Source organism: Odocoileus virginianus, chromosome 5, assembly GCF_023699985.2.
Source record: "Odocoileus virginianus isolate 20LAN1187 ecotype Illinois chromosome 5, Ovbor_1.2, whole genome shotgun sequence".
NCBI lineage: Eukaryota > Metazoa > Chordata > Mammalia > Artiodactyla > Cervidae > Odocoileus > Odocoileus virginianus.
Window position 1 is genome coordinate 48,972,511 of NC_069678.1, and position 12,207 is coordinate 48,984,717.

General features: G+C 37.7%; 1 protein-coding gene and 2 pseudogenes across 6 annotated transcripts in view; 2 read left to right on the forward strand and 1 right to left on the reverse strand.

The window, feature by feature from the left end:
* The window catches only part of DNAJB4 (DnaJ heat shock protein family (Hsp40) member B4), a 42,410-nt gene that overhangs the window by 21,920 nt on the left and 8,283 nt on the right, over positions 1 to 12,207 (reverse strand). The gene's annotated exons all lie outside the window — the stretch shown is intronic.
* Positions 635 to 731, forward strand: LOC139035344 (U6 spliceosomal RNA; annotated as a pseudogene).
* LOC110136351 (large ribosomal subunit protein P1 pseudogene) lies at positions 9,919 to 10,711 on the forward strand (annotated as a pseudogene).

The following is a 12,207-nucleotide window of genomic DNA, read 5'->3' on the forward strand; positions in this document are numbered from 1 at the left end:
TTATGTTGAAAGATCACATAATTTACAGCAGTGCTGTCCAGCAGCGAGCTAAAAATAAAGTGAGTTACAAATAAAAGCCACATGTGTAATTAAAAATTTTATAATCCACATTTTAATAAAAGAAATGTGAAATTTTAATAATATATTTTAACTCAATAAATCTAAGATATACATTACAACATGTAGTCAATATAAAAATTATCAATAAGATATTTTACAATTCTTTGTTGTACTAAGTCTTCAGAATAATCCAAGGTGAATTTTACATTTATACAATATCTCAATTCAGAGAGCCACATTTCAGGTACTTTGCTTCATGTGGCTACTGGCTACCATATTAGACAGTGTAGATCTAGAGGTTTCTTCTAATTACCAGTGCTATGATCCAACTTTTCAGAAACCTTAAGCTATAAACTTAAGTATATCATATATACACATCTCTTACACGCACATTTGGGGAAAACAAAATCTTAACAGGGGAATACTAAAGATAAATTCATTTGGGGGAATTCCCTAGTGGTCCAGTGGTTAGGACTCTGTGCTTGGGGAACTAAGATTCCACAAGCCACACTGCATGGCCAAATAAAATTTTAAAATAAAAGTTTATTTTGACTTATAAAATAGTATCTCAGTGCTGACTTCAGTTGTACATTAATTGGCATAACACAGAGAAGATTATTATAGCCCTTGCCCTAGGAAACATGCATATTCATAAAGCATTTTACATTTTTTAAAAAGATAGGAAGGGAATTCCCTGGAATTCCAGTGGTTAGGAGTATGAGCTTTTACTGCTGAGGGCCCAGGTTCGTGGTTGGGAAAGTAGGATCCCACAAGCCACTTGGCATGGCCAAAAAAAAAAAGATAAATATGTGAAGTGATGGATGTATCAACTAGAGGGGAGTAAAAGTAATCCTTTCACAATGTATACATATCAAATTTTAACAATGTACACTTGAAACATCTTACAATATTGTCAATTATATCTCAATAAAGTCAAGAAACAAAGCATCTCATTTTTCATCTACAAAAAGACTTTTTTTGTGAGGATTTTTTCAAAGTAATAATTTACTTTTAGGATAAAGTAGTGGGAATTGTTCTGTTTACACATGCTCCCTCAATATATGCTTTTACAATTTTAAAAGTGAAAGCAACACTGGGAGATGAGGAATTTATGTGATTTTCACTTTATTCTTTTCTGAAGTTTCTCCTCTCACAGGTAGCTAGGGAAGGCATCACAGTCACCTGGAAAACTTAATTGGCTGGTCAGACAGTAGTCTGTGGAAAAGTGAAACCAACACCTCCTCAGGGTAAGACAAGCACTAGAGAGAGAGAAAAAAAAAAATGATTGCAGCACAGAGGTAAGGCAGGAAAGGAGAGGATAAGCTGCTGTTTTGCCAAACTATTAGACTCTGGCAAGACTGCAATAAGCTGATTATTTAGCAAGTTTGTTTAGCTTTCCAACTGTTTATAACTCAATAAAATGATTTATTTTACATTTAAAACAGTACCTAACCTTAACTATGAAATATCTGTATGTGCTGCATCTGTAAAGGCATAAACAATTAAACCATTGCCACTGTGGAAACTAAAATATGATTCAAAGGCTTCACTGAAACCTAGCAAATAGTACTAAGACGTATAAAATAAGCCAACCTGTTCCACAGTATTCACCAACTGCTACAAAATTAGGCCACTGACTGCCTAACTCCAAATACAATGAGGCCAAAGTACTGTAATTGCTTAAAGGAAGAGAAAGAAGTAGGATTTCAAGAATAATTTAATTTTTAAATGGATTGGATTTAATGTTTGAGTTTTTAATATTTTAAAATACAGCCTTTTTATTTTCTAGGCTAAACAGCAAGTTAAGGCAACTGTTCAGTTCAGCTCAAGTCACTCAGTCTTGTCAACTCTTTGCGACTCCACGGACTGCAGCACGCCAGGCTTCCTAATCCATCACCAACTCCCAGAGCCTACTCTGGCAACAGTTACTGAAATCAAAACAATCTTAAGTCATGATCCCTCCCCTTACAATATAAACATAAAATAGTACCTATTGTCTATTGCTGCTTTCCCCATACAGGGGCAGAGTTAAGCGGCTGTAGCAGAGACTGTGGCCCATAAAGCCTAAAAACTTACTGTTTGACCCTAAAGGGAAAATGTTTGCCAACCCCTGCTTTATATAAATTATTGTTTGACTGGAGGCAGAGGGCAAACTAAAATAGCAGTGAACACAATAAAATCCTATTAAATCTAGCAAATTTTTAAAAACAACATAGTTTTCACTATAAACACTTGGCTTATAAAATGTCAGCCTGGCTGATGGTAAAATAAAACTTGTAAACTAAAATTCTCAACCTGAGCATGTTTGCTAAAGGAACATATAAGAAAACTTAGGGTAGTGAGGTGAGATGTTTATCAAAAGAGGGGCATGTATTTTAGAAGTTTCATAATGCTTTAATAATCATACCTCTATATTGTCCAGTTTGATCGTATAACTCATCAATCTTAGCCATAAATGAAAAGTCAAATTTATGCTATCTCATTATTTACCATAGTTACATTCTACAAACTTGCATGAACACTGAATTAGCAAATACTGAATCATTGCCCCTAAGAGAAATGCTGCATTAAGTCAGTTCATCAACACATAACCTTTTTTCACATGTGTTCCTGTATAAAGACTGTTTATTACAAAACTGAACTCATGGTCAAATAGCACTTTAACTCCTATGTGAATGAAGCTTATTTTAACACATGTATTCCCTCCATTAGGCACATCACAGCTTTCTTGTGCTTACTGGGAACATCAGATAGCACTTCAGTATGACACTGAAATATCTCTTTAAACAGTAAAATTTAAAAAAAAGAAGCCCCAAAATGCAAAAATGCACTAAATACACTACAAAGACTTCTTCATGAGAGCTGAAATAAGGCTAAGCAACACCTTATTGGAAATCAGCTGTGAACGTAAGACTCAAATTTTTTTTGCTGCTCTGCGCATGCACACGCAAATGTCCAGGAAAGAACCCTGAGTACTAACTTCAGGGTTTTAAATAAATTTTAGTGAGTACTCAAATTGCAAGAATTGGTGGATAATGAAGGATCAACTGTGTAATGATGTACTACTACTGATAATCTAAATTATGATCAGTTAAAAATTATTTTTAAGCAACAGCAAAATGAATACCACATAATCACCCAAAGTAATGTCTTGGAAGTAATATTTCTTTAGTATGTATAAATCAAATGATGTGTATGTGTGTGTATTTTCCTCTTCTCCACACTCAGCTTAGTACTGCTTTGAGATTCAATCTCTAATTGAGCAAATCAGACTCCCAAGTTGGGTTAGGTTCCTCTGACCACAAGTTCCCACATTTTTCTCAGTATCTCTATCACTTATCCCAACTATGTAACCATCTGTTTGCCAAGACCCTACTCACTGGCTTGTAGCCTCCCTATGGTGTGTTTTGTTGTTTTTGTTTTTTTTTTAAGAACATTTTCCTAGTATAAGGCCTTACTATACACTGCTGTTCGGTTAACTTCTACTGAGCAAACTATTCAATGAAATGAGAAATTTTAAGGACCTAAAGTATGAAGTCATTGGAAGGATTGATGCTGAAGCTGAAACTCCAGTACTTTGGCCACCTCATGCAAAGAGTTGACTCACTGGAAAAGACCCTGATGCTGGGAGGGATTGGGGGCAGGAGAAGAGGACGACAGAGGATGAGATGGCTGGATGGCATCACCAACTCGATGGACATGAGTTTGAGTAAACTCTGGGAGTTGGTGATGGACAGAGAGGCCTGGCGTGCTGCAATTCATGGGGTCGCAAAGAGTTGGACACGACAGAGCGACTGAACTGAACTGAAAGTATGAAGACTATGATATAAAAAGACAAGTGGGTAAATCTGATAGAGGCAGAATACACACAATTTACCAACCAACTTTATATGGGGAATTTGGAAAGATTTTAGATTGCCCTGGTTTCTTCTTCTTCTTCTTCTTTTTGGCCATGTGGCTTGCAGTATCTTCCCCAACCAGGGATTGAACCCGGACACCATCTGTGAAAGCCCGGAATCATAAGCGTTAGGCCAAAGATGTGTAATGTTGGACTACCAATGAAAGTATAAAATATAGGAAGAGTAGATTTGAAGAAAAAGATGAGTTCTATTTAGTTGCCTATAACCCCTTCATCTATGCTACTTCTATACTTGGAAAATTTTATTGCCTGATAAAACTGCATTCCTAAGTACTAGCTATGTTGGAATAACTTGTTCCAACTATAATGTAAGATCATACAGGGAAAAGTTTATTTACTTTTTGACTCCCCAAAACCTGGCACAACAATATTTAATTGAATTTAATGTGGATGAAGATGTCCAGGAGACAGCTGGATATTCTAAACAGGCTTTTAGGAAAGAAGTCTTTGCTGGAGATAAAGATTTAGAAAAGATCATAACACAGGTGGTATTTTAAAAAAGATTAAAAGAATCACATTTGAGGGACTTCCCTGGTGGTCTCTGGTTAAGACTCCCCCTTCCAATGTGTGTGTGTGTTGGGGGGGGCGGGTACAGGTTCGATCCCTGGTCAGGGAGCTAAGATTCCACATGCCTCATGGCCAAAAAGCAAAACATAAAACCGAAGCAATACTGTAACAAATTCATTAAAGAGTTTAAAAATGGCCCACACCAAAACAATCTTAAAAAAAAAAAAAGAATAACATTTGAAAGAATCAAAGAGAGAATGCTCTGGGATACCAGTATTTAGGAGACACATCAATAAAGAGGAGAAAATGAAAAATACTAAGAAGTCATACTCAGAGATCAACCAGGTGAGAGTGGTATGGCAGACAGGACTGATTATGAACGAAACAGCCATTCCTATCTTCTTCCTGGAAAACAGATATCTAGTCTCCACCAGAGTAATGAACTCAAGGAAGGTTGATGCCTCCCCCTGGCTTCTGAGGAATGACTAGTGGTTAGCCTAAGTCAATCACATAATCACATTTCCTTTTGCCAGTGACTGGTGCACAGGTGGCCAATGAGATGCAAGGGAAATACTCTGGGGAGATTCTCTTCCCTATAAAGAGATACCTACCCAAGAGAAAACCCAGCATTGCCTTTCTGCTTTGGGATAATCAAAATATTGTGCCTGCTATCTTACAACCCTGAAAGTAAAACATCTGTGACACAGTGAGAATGCTAGAGTAAAAAGAAAGCAAGAGGCTGGGTTGCATCCCTGAACCAATATTGGAACCATCTATCATTGGCCTTATTGTTAAAGAAATTCTGTTACTTGGAGCTGAAAGCATCTTGATATCACTTGATATCACTGGTGTCCCAAAACCAAGAGGAGGACAGTGTTTCATGAAGGATACAGAAAAGTCAAGAAGGGTGACAGAAAAGTACCCACAAGAGTGAGAATGATTTTGGTTTCAGTAATTATAACTAATCATAGTAAGCACTCAGTCATTAATTATGTGCAAGAATTATTCTAAAAACTTAATACATATGAACTAAACAATAAGAGAGATATGAAAATGAAATAGCAAATTTAAGCTTTTAAAGATAATCATCTGAGGGAAGAAGAGAGAGTTGTAATAAAGTAGGGATAAGGAAGGTTTGCGGCTTCCCAGGTGGCACAGAATACGCCTGCCAATGCAGATATAAGAGACATGGGTTCAATCCCTGCCTTGGGAAGATATGCTGAAGGAGGGCATGGCAACCCACTCCAGTATTCTTGTCTGGAGAATCCGTTGGAGAGAGGAAACCAGCAGGCTACAGTCCACTGGGTCACAAAAAGTAAGACACAACTGAAGCAACTTAGCAGCAACAGCAGCAAGTAAGTTAATTTTAAGATAGTTGAGAGGAAAAAATAACAGGAAAATGAGATATGTAAAAATACATACAAATACATAAGAAAAGAAATAATTGCTTAAGTAAAGTCTCAGAGGAGATAGGAAGGTTTGAAATAGAGGAAATTGGAGCAAACTCAGAAGTAAAGCTCTGAGATTAAGAGAAAATAAATAAGGAAAAAATTATAAATCTGAAGGCAAAAGGATTAGGACATCCACAACTAAGGAGCTGAGAATAAAAGTAGGGCATTTGATGCAGAATGATGGTTTGACACAGCAGTTATGGGAACTAGGAAGGAAACTAATCAGAAACATGTAAAGGATTACTAAGTCTCACTGAGGACCCAGCCAAAACCAGAAACCATAAGATGAATCAACATATTTTATTCATTTCTTCATAAACATTTTAAGGATTTTCCATATGCCAAGGCACTTTTCTAGGTGTTGGGAATAAATTGAGAACAAAAATTCCTGCCTCATGTACTTTACATTCTAATGAAGATATAATTTTAAAATATTTTTTAAAATACTATATGGAATATTAGATGGTGGTAGGTACTAAAGAAAATAAAGTGGAAAAGGGAAATAAGAGAATTTAAATTTTAGATGGGGTGGCCAGAAATGGCTTCACCAAGGAAATAACATTTGCACTCTGACCTGAAAGAAGGAAAGGGGAAAGCAATATAAATATGGGGGGCAGAACAAATATGGTAGAGGGAACTTTCAAGTACAAAAGCTTAGAAGTGAAGGAATGCCAGGCATCTTTGAGGCTTGATTATTTAAGAACGGTGGGGTAGGGGATTTCCCTGGTGGTCCAGTGGTTGAGAATCCATTGACCAATGGGGAAGACAAGGGCTTGATCTCTGATCCGGGAAGATCCCACATGCTACAGAGCAACTAAGCCTGTGAGCCACAGCTACTGGGACTGTGCGCCTAAAGCCTTGCTCTGCAACAAGAGAGAAGCCATCGCAATGAGAAGTCCGCACACCACAACTAGAGAGTAGCCCCCACTCACAACTAGAGAAAGCTTGCTTGCAGCAATGAAGACCCAGTGCTGCCAAAAGTAAATAAGTTAAAAAATAATAAGGGGGTAGGAGTGGTGAAGGAGTTGGGAAATGGTCAGAGAAATAAGAGATGCCTAGATGGTGTTGAGCCTTGCATTGAGGGAAAGTAAGAAGCCATTGGAAAGTTTTATGCAGAAAAATGATGGGATTACTCTGGCTTCTAGAATGTAGAAGGACAGTAGGCAAGGATGGAAGACCAGTTAAGAATGTATTGCAATAATAGTTCAAGTGATTTAGTCCACTATATAGTAGTGAATATCCTATTTTATTTATTTTAGAAGTAGAGGCAGGATTTTCTGGTGACTCAGATGTGGAATGTAAGAGAAATCAATAATGACTCCAAGGTTTTTCAGCTTCAGTAAATTAAAGAACAGAATTGTTACTTACTAAAATAGTAAGACAGAAGAGCTAGCTGAGGAAATTGGAGAGTTCAGTATCAGACATGTTAAGTTTAATATGCCAGTTAAACATGTAAACGGTAATGTCTAATAGGCTGTTGGATATGAGTTTGATATTCATAGAGGCAGTACAGAGGGAAGACAAAAAAATCAGTAGAAGTGAACTTTAAAACTGCAAGACTAAGCAGATTATACTAGAGTGAATGGAATGTAGATATCAAAAAGAAAAAAAAGGGTCCAACTAGAGAGTCATAGATTTACAAACATAGTACTAACAATAACTATTACTAATAAGTTAGGGTCTCTCTCAGCCTTAGAAGATGAATCTCAATTATTCAAAGCCAAGTATGATACTTGCTAGAGTAAACCAGTGATTCCGCTCTGATCAGCACAAGGTTAATCAGTTGGCATCCAGAAGTAGGTGGAGGTAGTAGAAAGGTCTCCTTGCTTTTATTATTTTAAAAAATTTTACTGGAATATAGTTACTTTACAATATTGTATTCGTTTCTGCTGTCCAGCAAAGTGAATCAGGTTATTTTGCTGTTGTTCAGTCACCAAGTGGTGTCCAACTCTTTGCAACTGGCGGACTGCGGCACGCCAGTCCTCCCTGTCCCCACCATCTCCCAGAGTTGGAGAGCGATACATGCATGTACATGTATATCCCTTTTTTGGATTTCCTTCCCATTCAGGTCACCACAGAGCACTGAGTAGAGTTCCCTGTGCTACACGGTAGGTGCTCATTATTTATCTACTTTATACACAGTATCAATAATGTATACATGTCGATCCCAATCTCCCAATTCATCCATCCCCTCTTCTCCCCCTTGGTATCCATCCACATGTTTGTCCTCTGTACCTGTGTCTCTACTTCTGCTTTGTAATTAAGATCATCCATACCAATTTTTTCAGCGGTTTCCTTGTTTTAAAGAGAAGAAACTTTTTCCACTTTACAATCATGCCTGCGTAACACTGAGAACTCTGACAACCATTATGCAATCGTTAGGTACACTGAGACAAATGCTGAGGATGGCAGAGGGCAAAAATGAAAAACAAAGAAAAATATATGGATACCTCATATATTATTGAGCTGCTAAATCAACCAGCCCAAGAGTAACTCTACATCGAAATTTTTTAGTTACTATTTAGTAAGGGTTTTCATTACTTACAGGCAATTGTATATGGTTACCATAATCTCATTTAATTTTCATAACAATCCTTAGAGCACAAAGAACAAAATGAGACTCAAAAAAGATTAAACACGGTCAGGTTAAATAACTTGACACATAGGTAGCAAATGATGAATTGAAGCTTATCTAATTCCAAAATCTTTTTCAAGTGATTTAGAGTGGATTTTAAACAGTGGACATAACTGAAAGACAAAGGGGAATGGGAGTTGGAAATTCCTGGACTGGCAAATAAGACCAGGAAGTAACAGAGACTGAAAAAAAGGTTAGTGTCAAAAGACAAGAAGAATGGAAAGAATATGTTAGTTAGTCTAAAATAGTAAGTCTTTTTAAGAGAATACTGGAATGGAAGGCTTTTATTGTTTGAGTGGTCTGGATGAAGATTAAATGTAGACTGTACTCATAGACTGTAGCTATGAGTAGGAGGAAATTGCATTTTGAGTGATCAAGGATTGAGTTATTAACATTTACTAGCATCTACTATGTGACGCATTATTTTCTGTACTTGGGATACAGTGATGACTAGACCCTGTGGAGCTCACACTATGGTACTATGGTATGAAACACTGACAGCAAACAACCAACTAGAACTTTGGTGTGTACAGAGTTTTGGGCCCCACAGTCAGAGGCACTCAGTGGTATCTGATTTTTTATGAAGTTCCCTGGCTTGCAACCAAGGCCTTTACTCAGCATTACAAACAGAACATTTTACTCAGGGTTACAAACAGAAAAACCTCTACCTCTGTTTCTTTGACTATCTAAAGGCTTTGACTGTGTAGATCAAAAGAAACTGTGGAAAGCTCTTAAAGAGATGGGAATACCAGGCCATTTTACCTGTCTCCTCAGAAACCCGTACACGGGTCAAGAAGCAACAGTTAGAACCCTGTATGGAAGTGGACTGGTTCAGGATTGAGAAAGGAGTACAACAGGGCTGTCTGCTGTCACCCTGTTAATTTAACCTATATGCTGAGCACATTATGAGAAATGCTGGGCTGATGAGTTTCAAGCAGGAATCAAGACAGACAGGAAAAACAAGAACCTGACATGTGGATGATAACGTGAAATCATAAGACAACTGCTTTTTGGCAGGAAAGCTATGACAAACCTAGACGGTGTGTTGAAAAGCAGAGACATCACTCTGCCAACAAAGGTCCATATTCAAGGCTATGGTCTTCTCATTGGTCACACATGGTTGTGAGAGCTGGACCATAAAGGAGGCAGAGCACCAAAGAATTGATACCTTCGAACTGTGATACTGGAGAAGATTCCTGAGAGTCCCTTGGACAGCAAGATCAAACAGGTCAATCTTAAGGGAAATTAACCCTGAATACTCATTGGAAGGACTGATGCTGAAGCTGAAGCTCCAGTATTTTGGTCACCTGATACAAAGAGCCAACTCATTGGAAAATTCCCTGATGATGGCAAAGACTGAGGGCAGAAGAAGAGAATGTCAGAGAATGAAATGGCTGGACGGCATCACCGATGTAATGAATGTGAACTTCGGCAAATTTCGGGAGATGGGGAGGGGCAGGGAGGCCTGGCATGCTGCAGTCCCTGGGATCGCAGAGTTGGACACGACTGGGCAACTGAACAACAACAAACAAAACACAAGAATTAAATGACAATTGGGATGACAAAGACTGGCAGTTATGTAATTTACTTCCAATAATTTTACATACACTAGGAAATCAGCATTTAAATAAACGAATGCTTTCCTCTGCTGCTGCTAAGGTGCTCGGTTCTTCTGAGGAAGCTAAGGCCGTTTTGGGGTGAGGCCCTTACTTCATCCGGCGACTAGCACCGCGCCCGGCAGCCCCCACCTAGCACTCGCCCACACCAAGGCCTCCGTCTCGGAGCTCGCTTGCATCTACTCGGCCCTCATTCTGCACGACGATGAGGTGATGGTCACGGAGGATAAGATCAATGCCCTCATTAAAGCAGCCAGTGTAAATATTGAGCCTTTCTGGCCAGGTTTGTTTGCAAAGGCTTTGGCCAATGTCAACATCGGGAGCCTCATCTGCAATGTGGGGGCTGGTGGACCTGCCCCAGCAGCTGGTGCTGCACCAGCAGGAGGTCCTGCCCCAGCCACCACTGCTGCCCCAGCTGAAGAGAAGAAAGTAGAAGCAAAGAAAGAAGAATCTGAAGAGTCTGATGATGACATGGGCTTTGGTCTTTTTGACTAAACCTCCTTAGTAACACATTCAATAAAAAGCTGAGCTGTTAAATAAATAAATAAATAAATAAATAAATAAATAAATAAACGAATGATCTGATCTTCTCCCATTCTGACTCTGCAATACACTGCTTAGTAAACTACAGTCTATTCTTTTCCATTCCTTCAAAGTTTTTTTTCTTTCTTTTTTTCTTTTGGCTGCATCTCACTCTTATGGGATTGTAGTTCCCCGACCACAGATCTAACTCAGGCCCCCAGCAGTGAAGGCACCAAGTTCTAACCACTGCACAGCCAGGGAATTCCCTTTTTCAGACTGATGTAAATAACTTTCCTAAAAACAAATACAGAGTCCTTCCAAAGTGATTCACGGTTTCATTCAACATTCACTCATTAGAATAAGCTCCCTGAGGGTAAGGATATTTGTCTATTTAGTTCACTACTGTATCTCTGACTCTTAGAACAACGCCCAGCATTTTCACTGAACTGAATAAATGAACAGATTAATAAGTAGCCACTAGATGCCAGATATTATATTCATCTCAAAAGTAAATAAGACAGTTCCTGCCCTTAAAGAGTATACCATTTAAAGGCTCTAACTAAAATAAAATTTATTGATCTTTACTTATATCAGAGTATAGTTTAAAAAGCAAGTTGTTAAGACTCAAAGTAATTCTTTTTATCCTGGATAAAAGGAATTCACTGTAGACTTTATATGTTTTTAAATTTAGAAAACAAACTACCATTCTATCTTGAAAAGTTAGTTATTTCTATCATTAGGTACTATAATTATATAATGTTATAAAGAATATTATGGTTAAGTCACAGGAAAATAGTAATTTCAGATACTTTTAAAAATTTTATTTCTTTTTTTCCTTCTCCAGTCCTTTAAAGAACATTTTTTAAAAAATGAAGTGAGAATATCAGTTAATATGAAGCAACATAAAAGAACAAACAGAATCAGAAGACAAATTCCAAAGAGATCACTGCTATAAATAGAGATGTGGAAATGTCAGGAGAGAGAAGCAAAGTTCCACTAAAAACAACAACAAAATTGTACGCCAAATGAGTTTTATATGTCATACCCACATATCTTCAGTTAAAGACTTCACTGGCAAAGATTCTCCATCTTCTAATTATCTTAAAAAGTAAATGTGAGTAAAGGCAGATGTCTTAATTTAAAAAACCAAGATGTTTTTGGTTGTGCACAGATTCTTCTTTCCCTTGTACCTAAAAAGTAGAAAACCTCTATCTGAAACTTAACCCAATCACTGCTGCTTCAAAAGAGAAGTTATTCCATGAAATAAGAAGCACTGGACTAGGAATCTAGTCTTGCAATTAATTCTGTCACTTTGTACACAGCACTCAAGTAGTCTTGGGTCACAATTTCCTCCACTGTAAATTGAAAGAAATGGACTAGATGATCCTCAACATCTTTCCAAGTTCTTAGATAAAGCTGGAGTGAAGATGCTATTCAGCACCATTTAGCCTCAAAGGGCCCCAACATTCATAATCATGTTCAATAATTTGTTTTTAG